The 23,801-nt window shown below is 38.6% G+C and overlaps 1 pseudogene; it reads right to left on the bottom strand.

The window, feature by feature from the left end:
• Positions 1-3,689, bottom strand: part of LOC100341947 (nucleolin-like) — a 56,743-nt pseudogene extending 53,054 nt beyond the window's left edge.
• Positions 3,690-23,801: the final 20,112 nt, after the last annotated feature.

Here is a 23,801-nt window from a genome sequence, read left to right as displayed (position 1 = left end):
TTATTTATTTGAAAGACAGAGTTAGAGAGAGAGAGAGAGAGAGAGAGAGAGAGATATCTCACTTCCCAGATGGCCACAACGGCTGGAGTTGTGCCGATCTGAAGCCAGGAGCCAGGAGCTTCTTCTGGGTCTCCCATGTGGGTACAGGGGTCCAAGGACTTGGGCTATCTTCTACTGCTTTCCCAGGCCATAACAGAGAGCTGGTTAGGAAGAGGAGCAGCTGGGGACTAGAACTGGCACCCATATGGGATGCTGGTGCTTCAGGCCAGGGATTTAACCCATTGTGCCACAGCGCCAGCCCTTAGATATTTGTCAAGCTACATGGCTACTATAGGGCTTTCACATATTTCCATATTCATTGAGAATTTCTAAGAATGGGGGCTGGTTAAGCATGGCCTGCATCACTGGTATGCCATATCTGGAAACCAGTTCATATCCTGGTTGCTCTGTTTCTGACTTAGCTCTCTGATAATGCACCTGGGAAAGCAGTAGATGATGGCCCAAGTACGTGGATCCCTGGCATCCATGTGGAGACCTAGATGGAGTTCCAAGCTCCTGGCTTTGGCCTGGCCCAGCCCTGGCTGTTGTGGACATTTGGGGAGTGAACCAGTAGATATAAAATCTTTCTCCCTGTGTCTGTCTCTCTGTTTTACAAATAAATTAAAATAAAAAAATAAAGAAAACAGTGGTGTCCATCACAGAGATGATTTCCTTCTTAATTTATTTCCTTTTAGGAGTATGCCATTGAAAGGGTCCCAGAAAATGTTGTTAATTACATTCTTACTTTCAAATAAATTCATGATTCTTTCTAAATATCATCTCTCATTCACTTGCATTCTGGGATATTTCCTGATTGGCACTACAGTGCTGGGGTAGGGGGAGTTTAACGTCTTGGAAATTGAGCACCATTCTCGATTGACCTTTGATGTATGTTGAAGATTTAACTACCATCCTTAGTTCATCCAGGTATTAGTGAAATGTTGAAACTTATTTTGTTAGAGCATAGCATTACAGCTTTTTTTTTTAACTTTTATTTAATGAATATAAATTTTCAAAGTACGACTTATGGATTACAATGGCTTCCCCCACATACCGTCCCTCCCACCCACTACCCTCCCCTTTCCCACTCCCTCTCCCTTTCCATTCACATCAAGATTCATTTTCGATTATCTTAATATACAGAAGATCAGCTTAGTATACATTAAGTAAGGATTTCAACAGTTTGCTCCCACACAGAAACATAAAGTGAAAAATAATAGATGATTTTTTTAAATGATGATGAAATCAGATCAGACCTATTGTCATGTTTAATCCCAGTGAGAGTCAAGTTGGGAGTTGATAATTTCTTTTTTTTTTTTTTTTTTTTTACAGAAGATCAGTTTAGTATACATTAAGTAAAGATTTCAACAGTTTGCACCCCCATAGAAACACAAAGTGAAATATATTGTTTGAGTACTCGTTATAGCATTAAATCTCAATACACAGCACATTAAGTACAGAGATCCCACATGAGGAGTAAGTGCACAGTGACTCCTGTTGTTGACTTTACCAATTGACACTCCTGTCTATGGCATCAGTAGTCTCCCTATGCTCTAGTCATGAGTTTCCAAGGCTATGGAAGCCCTCTGAGTTCTCCGATTCTTATCTTGTTTAGACAAGGTCATAGTCAAAGTGGAGGTTCTCTCTTCCCTTCAGAGAAAGGTACCTCCTTCTTTGAAGACCTGTTCTTTCCACTGGGATCTCACTCGCAGAGATCTTTTGCCAGAGTGTCTTGGCTTTCCATGCCTGAAATACTCTCATGGGCTTTTCAGCCAGATCCGAATGCCTTTAGGGCTGATTCTGAGGCCAGAGTGCTATTTAGGACATCTGCCATTCTATGAGTCTGCTGAGTATCTCACTTCCCATGTTGGATCACTCTCCCCTTTATATATTCCATCGGTTAGTGTTAGCAGGTACTAGACTTGTTTATGTGCTCCCTTTGACTCTTAGTGAAATGTTGAAACTTATTTTGTTAGAGCATAGCATTACAGCTTTGACTGATTGCTATATTTGTTTAAAAACCGATGGCCTTTTTTTTTTGTATTATTGTATCCTAATGTAGAGCAGGGTGAGTTACAAATATGAAGGATCCTTGATCCCTGGTCTGTATAGGTCACTGTTTATCTGAGAATATAGTGACTTTAATGTGCAAAATAATATCTTCAAACACTTCGATATCAAAGTGCTGGAGTAATCAATGGCACTCTAGGGAGTATAAAGAGAATGATCAGAAACACAAGTCTGACATTTGTATTTATGATTCTTACACAGTGATAATTTGGTTTTAGATTTGCCTCTTTCACGAACCTTGCTGAAATGAAGGTATTTAATTATTTTAAGGAAAATAAGTTGCCATTACATATTTCCTTGAAAATAAAATATGCTTTCATAAAAATATCAAAAATCTTATTTTTTTTCACTTAGTAAGCATGTGTAAAGAAATTGTTCAGTTAATCTAACTGCACTCCAAAGGGGAGAAATAGCTGTCACCTTCTTAGATGTCTTCCTTAATCTGAGATTTGTTTTTGCCGTAAACAACTCACTATTACTTTTTCTACATCTTATTTTTTCTGGCTAATGTATCTCTCTAACAAAGTCACCAAAGCAGAAAAATGTTATTAACTATCTGATATTTAATGCAATATAAAAACGGTGCCCTAATGGATAGTCAACCAAAAATTTTGTTTCACTTTTGCAGCAACACTCACAGCTATCAGAAGGGGCCCTGTGGCTCTATGATCATCATTTGTGTGGACTGATAAGTCTTCCACTGTCTTCATTCTCATTTTCTTCTAGTCTCATTAATTGATCATAATTGTAGCCTAAAGTATTAAAATTAATTTTAGGCTAAACATTCTTCATATGCACCCAATCTTTGGCTATCATTTTCTGTCTATTCTTCTTTCATCAAAATTTCTCACTTACTTTTGTAAGATGCGTCACCAACATTGTTCTACCACAACTTGTGCAGGCTGATCAAAATCTAATAATACAGGGTCTGGCTTTGTGGTGTAGTGAATCGAGCCACCGCCTACAATGCCAGCATCCCATAAGGGTGCCAGTTCACGACCCAGCTATTCCACTTCTGATCCAGTTCCCTGCTAATGGGCCAGGGAAAAGCAGTGAAAGATGGCCCTCATGTTTGGGGCCCTGCCACCCATGGGAGAGACCCAGAGGAAGCTCTCGGCTCCTGACTTCGTCCTGGTTGAGCACTGGCCATTGGGGCCATCTGGGGAGCCTCTCTCACCCCCCACCCCATTCTCTTTTCCTCTCTCTCTCTCTCCCATCCCGTAATTCTGCCTTTCAAATAACTGAATAAATCTTAAAAAGACAGACTTCATAATACACACAAATATAAATGAATACAATCAGATGGCAGAGAATCCTATGGATTGGGTAGGATCAAGTTGTGGTTAAGGCTGTTTAATGCCTCTGCCACAAAATGTGGCTTTCTGGCAAAGTTGTGAAGAGTTCAGTACCAGTGCTGCCCTTCAACTATAGCTGTCATAACCTGCACCTACTCTAGCGAGGTAAGGAAGAGGGAAATATTTCTTAAGTGTTCTATCCGTGGCAGTGAACATCTCTAAAATCAAGGAGTTTCCCAAGTCCAGATGCAGCCTGTGTCTGGCATCAAAGACGCGGCAAGGCATTCTACTTCATGGGCAAGCCCTAGTAACTAGTCCTTTAAGATCTGTTTGAGATTGCAGGCAGATTATGCTTGAGCCAACACCATCTTTACATAGTATAAGCACATTTTGTATGCAGATATCTGAAAAAAAAAAACCTTAAATCTTAAAGAGGAATCAATCAAATCCATATGAATATTAAGTTCATATATTATGAACACCAACAAAAAATGTGACATTTAAACCTTTCTCTCTAATTTATGCTTTCACAGCAAATTTAATGATTACAGTAATACAAACTCTCCCCATCCAAAATAACAGCAAATTAATAGCAACTAAAAAGCTTTTTATAACATATTATACCCAGTTATTCAATTTTTACTAACAAATGCAAATTTGAATACTTCATTTAAATCTATTTTGAAAATTCAATATTAACGAACATAAGAATCTCCAGTCTTAGGGAACACTAAAGCTGTAAGGCAGAGTTTGTAATATTGCCCCAAGATATCCTATATCATCTTTTCCTTTGCATTACTCAACTCTGACAAGCAAAAGAAGTAATGCCTTAAATAAAATGAATGCACAAATGACTTATGTGTATAAAAATGACAATGTGAATAAATTAAAAATTGCAGATCATAGAATATTTTACCACCACTAAAATTTGATAAATATAAATTACTAGTGCCCCAAGGCTGAGAATTTCTAACATACAGAGATAACAAATTTAATTTGTGCTTGTTTTAAATAATTAAACATATATAAGTTTCAGTATTATTTGTAAGGTGCTTATATTCATAATCCCATTATAATGATTGACTACAATAGCATGATATATGGACTATAAACATGTAAGAAGGAAGGTATGACTATACTTTAAAAGGCAACTTTCAAGGCCAGCACTGTGGCATAGTGGGTTAAGCTGCCTCTAGCACCTGCATCTCATATAGGCGCTGATTCAGGTCCTGGCTGCTCCACTTCCAAGAGAGCCCCCTATTAATGTGCCTGGGAAAGCACTGGAAGATGGCCCACGTGCTTAGGCTCTTGCACCCACACGAGAGACCCAAAAGAAGCTCCTGGCACCTGGCTTTGGATTGGCCTAGATCCGGCTGTTGTAGCCATTGGGGAGTAAGCCAGTAGATGGAGGACATCTTTTTCCTCTGTCTCTTCCTCTATCTCAGTACCTCTGCCTTTCAAATAAATAAAATAAATATTTTTTAAAAGGCATTTTCAGTATTCATTCAACAAGTAGATACTGATTATTATACACTAGCATCAATCAGATCAAAATTAACACAAACTCATACCTTATTGGAAGTAGATACTTTTCTCTACAAGAATTATAGTTTGGGTAAATATGAAATAAGCTCCATAAACTTTCATCTGATATTATAAACAGATAGCCACAGCCTAAAATGTGGACTACAGATGTTTGGCATGTAGGGGCAAGGAGTTTAAGGAGTTTAAACCATTTGAAATGCTATTTGAAAGATTTCACTAACAATCTGGCTTCCTAGTTTCTTGGGAAATATAAAATGATGGCCGCAAACACATGGATTTGAATAGCAGGCTACATGCTCTCCAGTGCTGACCATCTCCACAGCTCACCGACACTCAGCCAGTTGTGTTCTTTTGTATCACAGGACTGGCCCCATGAGATGCATGAGTTTTAGATCCCTGTCTTATGCAGCTTCTTTTGCAAAAGATGGAATAAATCGTGTGTGAAATATGTGTGTCTCCCTTTCAATCACCTTCCTCAAGAGTCATTTTTCTATCTCTTTTCCTGTTCCAATCATTATTCAAGGATTTCCCAGATTTGAAGCAGTATATCTGTTAACAACATATTTATAATCTTATCATACCATATAATTAAGATAAGTTGAGGGTGATAGCCATTATATATTACTTGAATATGTACAGTAAGCAAATTAAAATTTAGGTAATTAAAACATTCTAAGAACAAAACTAACTTTTTAATCATTTTTTGTAAATGAGTATGTCTCTGTAAGCCTTCTGGTATAAAAATATAGTTATTAATAAGAGTCTCTGGATCAGGTTAAATTGCTTGGTATACCATTTAAAAAATTATCAACATTATCTTTTGCCAATGGATGATCCCATGAGCATAGTTTGAAATTTACTTTCTACAGTGTTAGGGTATTTCAGTGTGAAGACCCAGGCTCCTCTGCAATGTTCACCTACAGCTATCTGTCACCTTTTTAACCCTGCAAATAGAATTTCATTCCTAGGATTCACTGCAAGTACCATTTTTGTCATGCCAAAATTAAACATGTAGTAGTTGTTAGGATGACTTTTGTTTAATAGTGGAGCCAGCAACAAAGACTCAGAAAGTGCACTCTGTCCTGGACATAAAGCTAGCAGAGAAACATTTTTAGAAAACAGATAGCTTTGGAGATAAATCTAGTCAGATGAATCCATAGATCTATACACACACACAAACACACACACACACACAGTAATGAGATACAAGTTTGCATACTGAATAACAAAGGGAAAAAAGGAAACAATAATGGCCAATGATAAAAGGAACAAGAAGGAGAAGGAGCAGGAAGAGGAAGAAGAAAAGCAAAGCCAGGAAATCAGATGATACTGTTGTACTTGTGATATCAAAGGGACACTGAGAAAGTAACAGTTGCGGGGAAAATTAAAGGCAAGCATTCCACATTGACCATCATTGTATGAATGGCAAAGCCCAAACCAATGGGATGTTCAAAAGGCAGTGTTGGCCACAGGCATTCAGGTCACAGAAAACACATTATAGAGACTCACACAAAATGTGTTGGGGCCAAACAAAGCCATATGAGCAAAATGGACTGTTGGAACAACACACTACTTGGTGTGTGCTTCACTCAATCTACCTATACAGGAAAGTTCCCCTGGACTTTCAGGCCAGACCAATGGATTTACCCCTTTTGGAGCTTAAACAACCACTTTCATCTGATGTTTATGGCTGGTCTTCCAGATACCACAGTAAGGACAGAAGAGTCTAAATTTCATCAGAAGGCAGTCATGGCAATGGGTACAGTAAGTACTAGGCTTATAGGGACTTTATCATCACTCATTGACACCCATCATGTGCTATGGATACTGTTATGTGTGTAATGTTTCAATACTAAGCTACATCTCCTGTCCATTTGAAAACAATTCCAGTCCGTACAAAGTTTAATTGTAGTCTTTTAGGCAAAGTATAACAGAAATAACACCTGAAAGCCTATTAATGACCATTGCAATACAGAACTGTTTATCTGGCTCCTTCCTAGGAGCACATGAGTGGGATTAACTGACTGAGAAAGCAGGGGAATCTTCAGAGGAGAACACAGAAGCAGCTGGGAAGGTCTGAAACATGGGACATTTCCTGCCTACTCAGGCTTACCTCTCCCTGAAAGTACAAGAAACATTGAATCTGTCACCATAGGTCTCCAGTTGTTAAGATTTTACCAGCTGTATGTAGTATTCTTTTGATAGAATGTAACATTTTATCAAGAAAAATACAGGAAAAACCTTTAAATTTAACATAAAACCTAATTTTTTGCTCCTATTGAAGCTTGGAAGACTGGATCCTTATTAGAGTGCATTTCTACAAAGAGATAAACATTTTAAAAAATGAGTATGAATGGAATCTCAGATAAAATGCATCCATTTGTGCAAGAAAATAGCTTTTACTGAAAAAATGGCACAAATTCATCATATGTAGAAAAATGTCACTTCAAGCCTATTTTCACGATCAGAATGTAGAACTTTTAACACAATATTTTAGCTTTTTAGCTACTTGAAATCCACAACTTTTTAAAGACAAAGATTTCTTTCAATCTTTCTGAAAATACAATTACTCATTCCTGTTAATAATGAAATTAGCAAAACTAGATTAAAACTGAGGAGGAGTATCACAAAATACAGGCTTTGAATATTGTTGCATACCAATGAGCTATAGTTTTATCAAATGACATTAATTCATCTTTGTATGTAACTAACCACTAAATGCAAAGTACTAACTTTTTGAAATAAACTCTCTTGTCGGTACTGCTAGGTTTTGTCTCATCTGTGTTAAAAGCAATTCAGCATGCCGTGACATACAGCTAATAAAAGGGCATCTGTCAAGGGAGTAAGTACCAAAATCAACAATTTGCATAGCGAACAAGGTTTATATTGTGGCAACTCATGTTGTCTTGTACTGAACAATGGGATGAACACTCCCTTATGGCCTCTGCTAAGTACTAGACATGTGGCCTTAGAAAAAGAAATCCCCTCTCATCCCACTTTTTCCCAGTGGTGCTTTGTTAGTTCACAGCAAGGATTTGACTTCATGCCCTGGTCTGTGTCTGAGAGGAAGTCCAGCTCAATTCAATTTGCATCTCTCTGCCTTTTAGTAAGGAAACAGCTTCCATTTGAGCAGGCCCCATGATAATGCAGAGCAGATGGGCAGAGTTGTGTCTAATTAGATTCTGGAAGGCCTGTTTGCTATTGTAGATGTGCATGTATTTGCTTATTTCACACTTGTTTCAATAACAACTGCCTAGTAGAAACAAGATAGAAATGAATATAGGTAGAAAGCCTCATTAAAGAGTGACCCAATACAAATCTATAATTTTAATTCAATTACTATCACTTATTTGATGAATTGATTAATTGAACTGATTTAATGAATTGATCTCAAAAGAAAAAGGTCATTTCATTAAAAAAATTGTTTTCCCTTTTTCTCTTCCTCTCTTCCTACTTTCCTTCCTTCTCCTGAGCTTTTTTGTTCCTTCCTTCCTTTTCCTTCTTATTCCACTCAAAGATTGTTATCAGTGAATTTTTATATCTAAATGAATTATCTATTTTTAAAAACTGCTTTCCTGGTAGATGTAGTATAACAGTGATTAAAGCTACTGCTTGGGAGGCCTACATGCAACATTGGAATGCTTGGTCTAGAGTCACTGCTTCAATGCTGATCCTGCATCCTGCTAATGTGTATCCTAGCAGGCAGTAGATGATGGCTCTAGTACTTGGACACTGCCACCTATGTGGGAAAACTGGGTAAACCTGCCGGCTCCTGGCTTTGGGCTAATTCAGCCCCAGCTCTTACAGGCATGTGAGGTGTGAGTGAACCAGCAGAATAAAAGATCTCTCCCTCTGTTGCTCACACATTGAAACAAATAAATAAAGAGCCAGGCTATTCATTGGACTCTGTTTTTTTTCAAAATGCACATGTAGATATTATGAAACATGTCTTTATGCATTTACTCAAAAGTTATTTGTCATCATCTCCATCATCATTTGCAGAAGTTTCCAAGGGTATGCTGTGCATGCTCCTCACTAGTTAGAGAATCATCAGAGAGCATATATGAGGTTTTGATAGTTTATGTAACTGGTTTCACAAATAGGATTTTCAGGCATCCAGTTTTGACCCTTTTCTCACTAACCTTGTAGTTTCTTTATTTTTCCTAAACACTTTGCACTTAGACACACAAAGTCTACAGACTTGGACTGAGATAATGGAAATGGTAAGATAAAAAAAGTTCATATTTTAGCAGGCATAGTTTTATACTTCAATTTTGTCCCTTTAGCTCCTTGTTCCTTCAGGTACCTGTTAACTGAGAATGTTACCCCTTCAGCTATTCAATCAATTACATCATAATGTAAATTTTAATCCTTTCCTATCTGGAAAATAGGAAATTAAACACCATATACATGTATTACATAATAAAAGTTGAAATCTTAAAATAATTTCATGCTTTAAAAATAGTCATGTGTAAAGCCTTTAGGAAGAGAATTTTCTAGATGCAATCTCACCACATAGATTATAGACTACTTCATGTGCTCATAAAAAATTGAAACATAATATTCAGAAATACACATTGGAAAAGCCAGATGTTTAATTTAGATTGTGGCTATTGGATTATAAGAAAAAAATCTATTTCCTGAATATCAAGGTACCTGTAATACAAGCATTGTCTTTGAGCTGCATATCTGTGGATATTTCTAGTCCCACCAAGCAAGACAACATTAACCAGATACTGAATGTAAAATGTTCAGCTAACCTCTCCTCCCCGTGAACTATTTCAACAGGAAATTGTAAATGACCAGCTCAATTCAAACAACAAGAAAAGTGCAAACCATGGTCTAGGAATATGCAAGGCTAGTTTGAGAATCTAAATTTTCCTTATCTAAATCAAAACATTAAATGTCCTGGAACAATTAAATTGCACTGATAACCCTGTTATGAACAAAATGAATCATATTCTCACCACAGATTCAAGGAAAAATACTGGATAACCACCTTTATCCCATCATGTCGAAGAGTAAGAGAAGTCCCATCTGTGGATTTTCTCCCCTAAAGAAGAGTGTCATTGGCAACTCCATTCTAACAGACACCAACATGAATTTACTGTCTACCCCTCCTCCACCTGAGACCTGCTTCTCTTCCAATCTTCCATATCTTGGTAAATGACACAACCACTTTATGTCACACAAACCAGACACCTTGAAGTCTTCCTGGGAATCTCCCACTCGCTCGCACTACCTGCCCCCCTTCCCCACATCACATTTCTGTTAACAAGCTCCTCCCCAGCTCCTGAATCTGTTTCCTTTTCTTCAGATTCTCAATCAGCCTCAGAGGAGGGCCCTGTCTTCTCTGAAAGAGAGCAAATTCCCAAGCACTTCCTTACACTTTCACTCTCAAAATCAACCCAGAATATGAATATAATCCTGTTATTGCTCTGTGTCACAAACTTGCCATGTTCCCCTTGTCCAAAGCGAATCTGAAGTCTACATTATCACCAATATCTTCTGTAATCTTCTCCCTCTCACATACACAACCTCACAAAATTTCCAATCAAGAATCAGAGAACTCACTACTCTTTGTTTTCCCATGGCTTCTAACATTGTACTCTGATCATTAAAATCCATTTTGGATTTTCTGGCTTGCTGATTCCCTATTAAATCTTTATTACACATCTCAAATAGACCCTTCTCTGTGAAAAATTCTCTGTCTCCTCTTGCCCCAACTTTGACTTGCTTTCTGCTTTGTGTGCACCATTCTATATTGGAATTGTTTCCAACAACATATAATTTCCCAGAAATTATGAGTACAACATATATTGTTTTCTTCACTGACCTCTTGATGCCTGCCTAATTGTACAGAATATAAATGATAATCTTCAAATATTTGTTCAATCAATTAATAAAGATACCAATGACTTCTTTTTAAATTTTCCTTTCTTTCTTAATGTTGCACCATTTCAGTAGATTTACTAGACTAAGAACTACACAATTGTCTTTAGGACAAACATTTCCTCCATACCCACATCAAGGTTGTATCTTTTTATCATTCCAAAAGTTCCTTGTGATAAAGGTTGTCTGCAATCTATTACACTTCTGGATCAGCTGATTTTAATGATTTCCTGAAACGTTCACTCCTAGTCAATATTCTACCCATTTTTACTGACTCTGAATTGATGACATTGTGTCATTCCTCTTGGTGGGATCATTTGTAATTTTTCCCAGTGAAATCATCCACTACATGTATTGGAATTTCACTGGTGTGAAAATTAAGTCTTCACTCATCTTGTTTGCCTTATGAGATGCTGTATAACTTCTTTCCTTGATGTGATAACTATGTTTAAGCTTCAGATTTTGTTTGTTTGTTTTTGGTTTCCTTCCAAAGTGTTTCTAGTGGACCCCTTTGCCTGTCATGGAGTTTAAGTTCCAAATATTTTTTCTATATTCCTATTTATCTAGCTGTTCTATTCTATTCTATCTATTTGAAAGCCAGAGTCAGAAAGAGAGAGAGAGAGGGAGAGAGAGAGAGAGAGAGAGAGGTCTTTTATCCACTAGTTCACTTCCCAAATGGTCACAATACTTGGGGATAGGCCAGGTTGAAGCCAGGAACTTCTTCCAGGTTTCCCACATGAGTGCAGGGGCCCAAGCACTTGGACCATCTACTACTGCTTTTCACACACATTAGCAGGGAGCAGAATCAGAAGTGGAGCATCTGAGTCTCGAAACCACACCTGTAACCTGCTATGCCACAGTGCCTCTCCCCTACCTATCTATTTTTTAAGACAAGCTGAAACTTTCTTGAGCAAACATTACCAGTCAGCCCAGTCCTTGTCCTTTGTCTCTGAAATACATGCAGAGATAAAGTAGAACTTAATTATCCATTGTTCTAAATGTAAATCATAATATTGATATGTTCAGTTACAGCAAAATTTTGGGATATGTAGTGGTCCATCTTAGATATCAGAGGATAATGTGTTAGGCAAAGTTGTCAACTTGAAGCTGTGGTGCCCTTTTGTCAATTATTCTTGAGTGTATCCTATCTACATCCTTTCTAAATTCTTCCATAGATAAAATTAATATTTCTTATTGTATGATGAAATTTTCTATGTAATACATGACCTTATATATTACTATCTAGCTGGCACCGCGGCTTAATAGGCTAATCCTCCACCTGTGGCACCGGCACCCCGGGTTCGGGGCGCCAGATTCTGTCTCCATTGCTCCTCTTCCAGTCCAGCTCTCTGCTGTGGCCCAGGAAGGCAGTGGAGGATGGCCCAAGTGCTTGGGCCCTGCACCCACATGAGAGACCAGGAGAAGCACCTGGCTCCTGGCTTCGGATCAGCGCAGTGTGCCAGCCGCAGCGGCCATTGGGTGGTGAACCAACAGAAAAGGAAGACCTTTCTCTCTCTCTCTCTTTCTTTCACTGTGCACTCTGCCTGTCAAAAAATATATATTATTATCCATAGGTTTCCCCTGCATATTCAAATATTTACTGCAACATTTAGTTCCTTCATAAATGTAACTAAATTCTTAACTTTAAGACTAAACTTTCCCACTGCTGATTAATCACTTTGATTCCATAGAGAATAAGTTTTATTAAAATTATCAAAATCAGATTTACAATTTATGTGTAATAATGTTTGGAAGTGAAAGATAAAATTCCCCTTTTTAATTTTGAAAGGAAGAATTTCTCTTTATTTGATATATACAATAGAGAGCAGGACTTATTTTTTTTTCTGGTTGCAGAGGAATTGATGACCTAGTAAAACTACTTCTCATTGTTGTCTCCTCAACCCAAGTTACCCACATCAACTAAACTACCAATCATGATATTTTCTTAAATGGAGCAAATTCTCAGCATTGCGAGTAGCTGCTTTTTTCCTTTGAATTTAGATAAAATAATGCTAGTGATAAACTAATATGGCTCTTTAACATCAACAAATACCAATCTCCTTAGTGTATCCTTTAGGCTCTCCCTGATTCTCAACTTATCCAACATTTCAGCTCTCCTTCCTATGTGTCTATCTACAATCAAAACTACAAGCCGCAGTGGTGTAGCATGCTTAGCCACCTCTTGGAAAGCCAGCATCCCATGTCAGAGTGCTGCTTAGAGACTCTTGTTCCACTTCAGATCCAGCCTCCTGGTGATGATGCTGAGAAGGCAGTGGAAAATGGCCCAAGTGCTTGGAGCCCGGCCACCAATATGGAAGAGCAGGATGGAGTTCCTGAATCCTGGTTTCTGGCTTCAGCCTCACCCAGACCCAGCTGTTGTGACAATTTTGGGAATAAACCAGTGATAAAAGATACTCTCTTTTTCCCTCCCTCCCTACCTCCTTCCCTCCCTCCCTCTCCCTTTATCTCTCTCTCTCTCTCTCTCTTGTTCTGCCTTTCAAATAAATCTTTAAAAAAGACTACATGAAGACTACAATGAATGGTGACAAGACAACATCAATTGACTTGTTTCAATTGGCTTGTTTCAACATGTATACCTGGTTTCTCCTCACCTCATCCTATCTTTACCCATACATCCATCCAGCAATCCATTCATTTTACTTGGATTAGTCTCCTTGATTCTTTTTTTTTTATTTTTTATTTTTTTTTTATTTTTTGACAGGCAGAGTGGACAGTGAGAGAAAGAGACAGAGAGAAAGGTCTTCCTTTGCCGTTGGTTCACCCTCCAATGGCCACCGCGGCCAGCGCTGTGGCCGGCGCACCGCGCTGATCCGATGGCAGGAGCCAGGAGCCAGGTGCCTTTCCTGGTCTCCCATGGGGTGCAGGGCCCAAGCACCTGGGCCATCCTCCACTGCACTCCCTGGCCACAGCAGAGAGCTGGCCTGGAAGAGGGGCAACCGGGGCAGAATCCGGTGCCCCGACCAGGACTAGAACCCGGTGTGCCGGCGCCGCTAGGCGGAGGATTAGCCTAGTGAGCCGTGGCGCCGGCCTCCTTGATTCTTTTTTAAACATTGGCATATAATCAAATATTATAAAATATATCCTTTAATTGTACATGGATTATATGTTCACAAAGTTATTCAAATCATCTCTACTAATTTAATTCTAGAATATTTTGATCACCTCAGAAAGAAACCCCTATTGGAAACACACAATATGTGACCTTTGTGTCTGGTTTATTTCACTTTAAAAAAAAAAAAAAGATTTACTTTTTTATTTGAAAGGCAGAGTAAGGTGAGGCAGAAGCAGAGAGAGAGAGAGAGGTCTTCCATCCACTGGTCCACTCCTCAGATGGCCACAATGGCCAGAGCTGCACTGATATAAAGCCAGGAGCCAGGAGCTTCTTCGGGTCTCTCATGCAGGTTCAGGGACCCAAGGACTCGGGCCATCTTTTATTGTTTTCCCAGGCCATAGAAGAGAGCTGGATCAGAAGTGGAACAGAAGGACTCGAGCCGGTGTCCATATGAGATGCTGGCTCTGCAGGCAGCGGCTTTACCCGCTAAGCCATAGCACTGGCCCCCTGGCTTAATTCATTTAACATAACATTTTAAGGTCCAACCATGTGTAGGATGTGTCAGTGTTTCATTTCTTTTTACAGCTGAATAATATTCCATAGTAGAGATATTTTATTGTGTGACACTCTGTTTAAAAAAATCATCATTGGGGGCCTGTGCTGTGGCACAGTGGGTTAACGCCCCAGGCTAAAGCGCCAGTATCCCATTTGGATGCCAGTTCAAGTCCTGCTGCTCCTCTTCTGATCCAGCTCTCTGTTAGGGCCTGGGAAAGCAGTGGAAGATGGCCCAAGTCCTTGGGCCCCTGCACCCATGTGGGAGACCTGGAAGAAGCTCTTGGCTCCTGCCTTTGGATCAGCACAGCTCTGGCCATTGCGGCCATCTGGGGAGTGAACCAGTGGATGGAGGATCTCTCTCCCTGTCTCTGCCTCTCTCTGTAACTCTGTCTTTAAAATAAATCTTTTTAAAAAAGTCATCATTGGATGAAAATCTGTTTTTTTCTACTTTTGGCTATTATGACTAATGCTAATATAAACATTTCTGTACAAATTTTTGTTTGGCATATGTTTTCAGTTCTACTGGATGTATATTTAATAGTATGATACTGGGTCATATATTAACTCTATTTTTGACTTTTCAAGGAACTGACAAGCTTTTTTCAATTTTACATTCCACCAGGTATTTTCTCTACATTTTTGCCAATATTTTATTTTTTGTGCTTTTTAATGTAGTTATCCTAGTGGTTGTGAAGTGATGTCTCATGGTTTTGATTTAAATTTCCCAAATGACTAAGATGCGGGCCATCTTTCCATGTGTTTGTTGACCATCTGTACATAATTTTTTGATATAGCAGTCTTCATTATATACATGATTTTAAAACAGTTTCTCTATACTCTGACTTGCCCTTTACTGTTGATACTGTCCTTTGAAACACTTAATGTCCCCTGCATCTAATACATTAAGATTATGTTCATCTCCTCCCTCTGTTATTCCCACTCTTATATTTAACAGGGATCACTTTTCAGTTAAAATTTAAACACCTAAGAATAATTGTGTGTTAATTACAGAGTTCAACCAATAGTACTAGAACAAAAAAATACTAAAAGGGATAAAGTTACAATCCCATTAAGGTGGCATGTACCAATACCATCTCACTAGTCCAAGTGATCAATTTCAGTTCACAATTGATCACACTGATAGGTCTAAGAGTCAAAGAGATCACACAAACAAGACCAGTGTCTGCAAATACTAACTGATAGAATCAAAAAGGGAGAGAATGATCCAACATGGGAAGCAGGATACACAGCAGACTCATAGAATGCCAGATGTCCTAAATAGCACTCTGGCCTCAGAATCAGCCCTTAAGGCATTCGGATATGGCTGAAGAGCCCATGAGAGTATTTTAGGCATGGAAAGCCAAGACACCCTGAAAAAAAAAAAAGAAGAAGACCTAAGTGAAAGATCTCTGTGAGTGAGATCCCAGTGGAAAGAACGGGGCCATCAAAGAAGGAGGTAGCTTTCTCTGAAGGGAGGAGAGAACTTCCACTTTGACTATGACCCTGTCAGAATAAGATCAAAGTCGGTGAACTCAAAAAGCTTCCATAGCCTTGGCAACTCATGACTAGAGCCTAGGGAGATTACTGACACCATAAACAAGAGTGTCAATTGTTAAGTCAACAACAGGAGTCACTGTGTACTTACTTCTCATGTGGGATCTGTCCTTAGTGTGTTGTCCAATGTGAAGTAATGCTATAACTAGTACTGAAACAGTATTTCACACTTTGTGTTTCTGTGTGGGTGCAAACTAATGAAATCTTTACTTAATATATACTAAATCAATCTTTTGTATATAAAGATAATTGAAAATGAATCTTGATGTGAATGGAATGGGAGAGGGAGTGGGAGATGGGAAGGGTGGGAGTGGGAGGGAAGTTATGGGGGAGAAAGCCATTGTAATCCATAAACTGTACTTTGGAAATTTATATTTACTAAATAAAAGTTAAAAAAAGATTATGTTCATCATTCCATACTATTTTAAAATACCATATATTTCCTGGGTTTTCCTAACTTTATCAAATTAATGTAATTGCTTTGTTTGGGAAGGGGGCATGGGCAGAACATTGCTTACCACATGCTATTATAGTTATAACATGTTGACTTCTGGAAGTGTTCTTTCTCTTTACACTCTCTTCTGCTCAGTGGCCACAGTTTATACACTTTTCATTCTCTGTTGTATTTTTGCTCACAGCAGGAGTCCCAAAACATATTTTGTTACTTTGTCAAAGAAGCAAGAGATCTAATAAGGGTCATCTATATATGGTGATATAAGGTGCATGAGAGTCTAGAAAGCAGGTTGCATTGATGTCTCTACTTGGAGAAATTTTGGGGAAAATTTCTCACTCCTAGGGTGGAGATGTCAAGGAGAGATGACATTTGTATACGCTTAAACAAAAACACTGCCAGGATTCACACTATCTGATTTATTTACATGAATTCTTATTTAAACATTTTTTAAAAATCCATATTTATTTACTTGGAAGGAAGACACACATTCTCTCTCTGTCTCTCTTTCCACCCCCACCCCCCACGTACACACAGGGGAAAAGGGGAAAGATGGGCAGAAAAACAAACAAGAAAGAGCTCTCATTCACAATTCATTCTCCAAATGTCTATAGTGGCTGAAGCTAAGCCAGGACTGAAGCTGGGTGTTGGGAACTCCATCCAGTCCTCCCATTTGGGTGACAGAAATGCAATTACTAAAGCCGGCGCCATGGCTCAATAGGCTAATCCTCCACCTTGCGGCGCCGGCACACCGGGTTCTAGTCCCGGTCGGGGCACCGGATTCTGTCCCGGTTGCCCCTCTTCCAGGCCAGCTCTCTGCTATGGCCAGGGAGTGCAGTGGAGGATGGCCCAGGTGCTTGGGCCCTGCACCCCATGGGAGACCAGGAAAAGCACCTGGAGCCTGGCTCCTGCCATCGGATCAGCGCGGTGCGCCGGCTGCAGCGGCGGCCATTGGAGAGTGAACCAACGGCAAAGGAAGACCTTTCTCTCTGTCTCTCTCTCACTGTCCACTCTGCCTGTCAAAAAAAAAAAAAAAAATGCAATTACTAGAGTCATCGCTGGTGGCCCTTAGAGTCTGCATTGGTAAGAAGCTTGAGTCAAGGGTTAGAGCCGGGAAGTAAACTCTGGTACTCCAGGAGGGCCTGTGGGCATCTTGAACACTAGGCTAAATGCCCACTGCTCAGCTAGATTTTTTTTTAACAGAGTTAAGAATGTTTTATTTATCAGCACACAAAACAAACTGCTTTTGGCATGTTTCTAATCATGTGTTCCTATAATTGCATTTTCTTTTACCGTTCACAACTAGAAATTTGCCTTGTTTAAATGTGTTTTTAAAACCATGAGTTCTTGATTGCTCACTTCTCAGAGCTAAATTAGCACTGGTCTTCTTTCCCTTATGACTAGGTATTACTGTACTAATGAAAAACAGGGCCTCTTTATTTAAAATGGCCTTGGGGTCAATTATCAATTTATCATCATGTCCTGCAAATTTAAAATAAAATATGCTGTGCAGTACAACCACTATACAAAATTGACATTAAGTAGATTCTCGGAGTTTGGACTTAATAAAAAATACAAAGAGTGCTGCCTAAAAGGTTTCTCCAACTATAAATTCTATTAGGTAGCTTTTAATACAAGACAGGAAACTGAACAACTAAATTAGGGGCCTCTTTTTCACTGCTGTTTTTTGTCTCATACATGTGGACAATCATATAAGGATAGTTTGCTTATTCAGAGAACCAATATTTTATTCCCCCATAATAATAATTCAAGAGCTGCTTAAAATTTTACTTATGTCAATTCTGTATGGATCTTAAAATACTGAAGTCCAGTGTCAACTTTTTTACAGAAAACATTGTTAACTTAAAGTAATATATGTATGAAATATGAGGAGCAGTAGTTTCTTGTGTCAAAAATAACCTAAATCTCTTATATTTACCCATTAACCTATGCACACCAGGCTCCAACCACCTTTCTTAACTTCCACACAGTTTTTGCACTACTTGTACATACTAACTTACACAAATAAGGAAAAACACCTGGTATTTGTCTTTCTGTGTTTGGCTTATTTTACTTAGCATAGTGATTACCAGTGTGGATGTCATATCATTGGGTTTTAGTTATAAATATAGCTTTAGCTTTACTGAATCATACTTTGTAAAAAAAATCTCCTCTTTCACATATTATTACTATTGTCATGAATTCTCACTCAGATATTCTTATCTCTGTCTTCAAGAAAAAATGTATACATATGTATGTATATTATGTCTATATTTGAATGTAGCAAAATGTTTAAAAAAATTGTAAAATAAGAAAAAAAGAGACCATTTACTTGGAAGATTGTGAGATAACAGAAAGTTTAACGCCTTAGCACCTATTGCGAATAATATAGCTATGTTACTATCTGTGGTGAAACACAGATCCTGCTTATTTTATTAGATAAAATTAACATATACTCCATGCACTTGCTAACAGGCTCAATGAGAATATAAAGGCAGAAAGAGAGTTTAAGGTTAATTGGATATTTGAGAGTCTGATGGGTTTTTTGTTGGTGGTGGTGTTACTTCTGGAGATAGACTCTACTTCAATGCTACTTGGTGAAAGAAGGAAATTCTGAGTACCAGGCAGTCGGTACCTTTTCAGTAGTAGCTGCAAATCAAGGGCTTTGCAGCAGCACATGGCTATACTGGTTGCTGTACACATCGTTATACAGCATTTCCAGTTTCACAGTGCTGCTCCAGAAAGCGAGGCTCCAATACCTTACTAAACCTTAGGGCCCGTTGTATCTCCGTTTGGAGAGTGACTTAGTCTGGGACTGGAACTGTTTTTCTGACAATTTTATATCTCTGTTTGTACCTTTCAGTTAAAAATGCATATAAAATAAAAACAGAAGAAAAATAAACAAAGGGCATGATATGATGCTTTTAATGATGATTCAACATATTACTGATGTCAATACCTCTGACCCTTACTTAGTTCCAACATTCTGTGCATTTCTATAAGAAAAATATTTTAAATCTCACAGCCTCAAAAGATTCAAGATGGAAGTAAAATGGTACACTCTATGTGACTGCCAAATCAATATTACATATTTTTCCAGTAATTAATTTCTTGCTTATAATTGCTTATAATTTTTCATATTATTTTTAATCATAAAAATTGAAGCACTAGCAAGTAAGTTGATAACCATAGCCTTATGGGAATATGAATCAAGCATCAGTTTTCCATGAAAATATGTTAACATATTATTTTTAGATACTTTCTAGATTTTGACTTATAGTAAGAATGTTTTTAAGTGATGTGAATGAATACTGGAGTAAAAATCATGAATTTCAGAAAAAAGAAATCTTAGTTCAGAGAAACACTTCAAGAAATAGACTTATCACAGTAAGTTTCTTGCGTTTTGTGAATAATTGTCTGGATTATTAGTTTAAAGGAAACTTTATTTGCTGTAAACCCTTCACTTTTGCAAGTGTAGTTTAGCTAGCCACAGGCTTTGATTATATGTATTTATTCCTTTTTAATGTCTTTTTGATCATTTACTTTCAAAATGATTCCTTGTAAAAAAGTAACGTCTGACTTCCTATAAAGAAAATCTTCATAGGAAGAGACTTCAAAAGTTCATGGAAAATTCAATTTAGAAATAAGTTTTAGGCAAGCTTTGTGGCCCAGCAGGCTGTGGGATGACTATATCCACCATCAGAGCTCCCATTCAAATCCTGGCTTCAGCCTAGCCCAGCCCTGACTGTTGTGGCCATTTGGGGAGTAAATCAGCTGACCGGACATCTCTCTCTTTTCTATCTCTCCCTCTTTCTCTGTCACTCTGCCTTTCAAATAAGTAAGTAAATCCCTTTAAAAATAGTTTATTTTAGAATACAAATATTTGAAACTCATGCATATTTTTTCTCATCATACACATTTTCCATGAACTTTTGCAGTTCCATTCTATATTGATGGGGCTGAGGGAGACAGCTCTCTCAGAAGGAAGCGCATTACCCACGAAGGAAGCACATTACCCACGAACCACTTTCAGTGTTGGTCTAGACTCAGGACGTTGTTATGCAAAGAGCACCGGCAAGTTGTCCAGACAAGGAAGGTTTTCAGCAGCACCTCTATGGAGTCTTCCGCAGCACGCCAGATCCTGTCTGTGCAAGTGATGAATGTACTCTGGGCAGGGCTGGGACACAGCTCAGTACAGTTCTCTAAACGGTGATAAATGACCACCTTTGTGTGAAATGGGTGAGGTGGGAGGGCCACCCTTTGACAAGGCAGAAAATGAAATGATTACTATTGGATTCTATTGACTTGTCTGGTTAGAACAGTTGTGCCTCTTCCTAGAGGTTAATTGGACTTGAACTCAAGAAATTAAGAGGTCAGCTAAGGTCACAGTGACAGCAGGCCCACTTTTAACTTGCTACTAATAACATTTGGCAGAAGGAGGATGAATCTGGGAATTTTAGACTGGGTGCAGTTCGGCCTCTTTAAGAATAATGGTTTACACAAATTATTAGGCAAACTTTAACTTTGTAGTACTTGCAGATATGCAATGCGTTTCTATTCCTATCACACATATTCTGGCTCTTCTTGGAAACAATAAACATTAGTATACACATTGTCTTGGTTTACCTACATAAGTACAAATTACTGGAATAGTTGGAAAGATTGTCTACCAATAAATTAAGAAGTAAAGAGGTTCAGAAATGCTTGAAAATATTTCAAGATATGTGTATGGACTAGGGTCTTTATTTTTCACCCAAAACTAAATGCTACTCATTCTCTGTAATATAAAATGTCAGGATAGCTGAGTGAAGTATTTTACAAAATATATAATAAGGCATATCTTAATACTGTGACTAATTGTCTGCAAACTTCACATATTATGATTTGAGAATTTAGTAAAAACAATTGAACTGTTTTCTGCTTCCTAAAAATATATCCAAATCTGGTCAGGCAAGTCTTACTTCAATTCACTCTTTTTTTCTCACTTGCTTTATGCTTCAGAGTGTCTTGTTGGACACTGACTTTAACACTTTCCCATGGGACACTTGCTTAACCATGGAAAGCCACAATGAGGCCCAGTGACGGACAGAGGCACAGAGTACGTTGCAGGGGAAGGGACACAGAGTACAATGTCAAGAAAGAACTGATGCAAGGCGGACTTGGGATGGGACCAAGCAATGTCATCCCCATGCCAGACAATCTCATCCAGATGGTGGAAACAAGACACATCATCTAATTAGTGGAGCTGCTCCAGCAGCTGTGCAACTAGGGCAACATAAGGGAAGGGGGGAGCCATGCTTGGAAGCTCGGAGTCTTGAGACTGCTTTGTAAGTCCTGTAGCTTTTTGGAGATCAGTTTGTGCCTGTCAGTTACTTATAGCTTGTTCCTAAGAAACTAGGGTGTGATGGATAAATGCTTTTGCTTCTTTATCCTAGAGTTAAAATCCAAAGAATACCACAGATTTGGAGAATGTGTACACAGCTCATTTTTTCTGGAAATAGCCATCTTCTCTTATATCCTACAGGTGCCAAGAAAGAAAAGTAACACAAATGAAGTTCTAGGAATGCTATCATATCAAAGGAGCATGATATACTCACCAGACCCTTCTAAAAACCTCTACTCCAAATCTCATTACCAGTTGACTTAAATTACAAAAATATCTAAAGCCATCATAGGAGATAGGCCAGGTTTTGATTTATTCAGTATTGGAGGAAGTGCTCTGTGCTAGAAATCAAGAAGTTTTTGCTTTAATGCCATTTCTGCCAATTCCTAAAGATGATCCTATAGAAATCATTGAACCATGATGGTCCTCATTCCCAACTTGAAACGAAGGCATCAGTTTTGCTATCACTAAAAGGTCTTATAGACTTGAAAGTCCAAGAGAAAATGGCAGTGGGACTCAATCTTGCCTGCGCATTAGAATCACCTGGGGAGCTTTAAAATGAATTAATATCTGGGGTGGACATGGACATTGGGATGACTTAAAAGTTCCCCAGGTAATTCTAATGTGTAGGCAGTGGTGTGACACACAGCTTTATGATACCACCAAATGCAGGCCTTAAGCCCATAACTACAACACTACTCACATTTATAGAGCACTTAGCATGGCCATTGTGCTTGTCATCAATTATCTAAATTAAGCAGTCTTCCAATCTGCTATGGATAGAATATTATTGGCCCCACTTTATCCTATTTTACAAATCAGGACATGGACATATAAACAGATGAAGAAAATCAGCTAGAAGTGGAAAATCCAGTGAAATGTAAGCCTGTCTCAGGGACTATCTACTGGGCTCCTAACCACTGTAAACCATGGTCTAGAAACAGCTTTAATCTGCTTCTCTACTGCTTAGTTAGTACTAGAGAATCTGCAACTGGAAGTACCAATATCTATGACACTCTTTTCTGTCTTTCTGTGTCAGTACTTGCAGAGAAAACTCCATCCTCAACTTAAATCAGTCATCATAACTCCCCATTTGGGTAAGAGTTTCCAGAAGATGAACAAATGATCTCCAAGATTAAGGGGATATCCTCTGCAGAAGGTTGATGTCCTCATTAAAAAAAACAAATCTTTGGAGTCATTGGTTACAGGGCTAAGAATATCTAGTGATGCCACACCCCAATTCAATGTGCTCACCAATGACAGAATATTGAAGCCTCTAGTTAATCTTTGGTGTTTTTATTTATTTATTTATTGCTTAAAGTAGAAATGATTGCATAATCAGGGTGAATCCTAACTAATGGTAAAAACTCAGTACTTTTCCTTCATATCTATTCAGATATAACTTTTTTTTTTTTTTGACAGGCAGAGTGGACAGTGAGAGAGAGAGAGAGAGAGAGAGAAAGGTCTTCCTTTTCTGTTGGTTCACCAACCAATGGCTGCTGCGGCGGGCATGCTGTGGTCATCACACCGCGCTGATCCGAAGCCAGGAGCCAGGTCCTTCTCCTGGTCTCTCATGTGGGTTCAGGGCCCAAGGACTTGGGCCATCCTCCACTGCCTTCCTGGGCCACAGCAGAGAGTTGGACTGGAAGAGGAGCAACGGGGACAGAATCCGGCGCCCCAACTGGGACTAGAACCCGGGGTGCTGGCACTGCAGGCGGAGGATTAGCCTATGAGCCGTGGCGCCGGCCCAGATATAACTTCTTATAATTGGATTATATCAGACTAAAACATGCAAATATTGCTAATTTGTAGGGCTAGTGAATATAGCAGTTGAGTACACATCCTTGAAATATATTACCTGAAATAGAATATTTCCAAGAATAATGTGTAACTAAATCACCCAATCATTCTTTAGTAAGAATGTTTTGATATTCCAGACTCAGT

This window comes from Oryctolagus cuniculus, chromosome 14 (assembly GCF_964237555.1).
Source record: "Oryctolagus cuniculus chromosome 14, mOryCun1.1, whole genome shotgun sequence".
In the NCBI taxonomy this organism is placed as follows: Eukaryota; Metazoa; Chordata; class Mammalia; order Lagomorpha; family Leporidae; genus Oryctolagus; species Oryctolagus cuniculus.
This window is presented reverse-complemented; position numbering and strand designations above follow the sequence as displayed.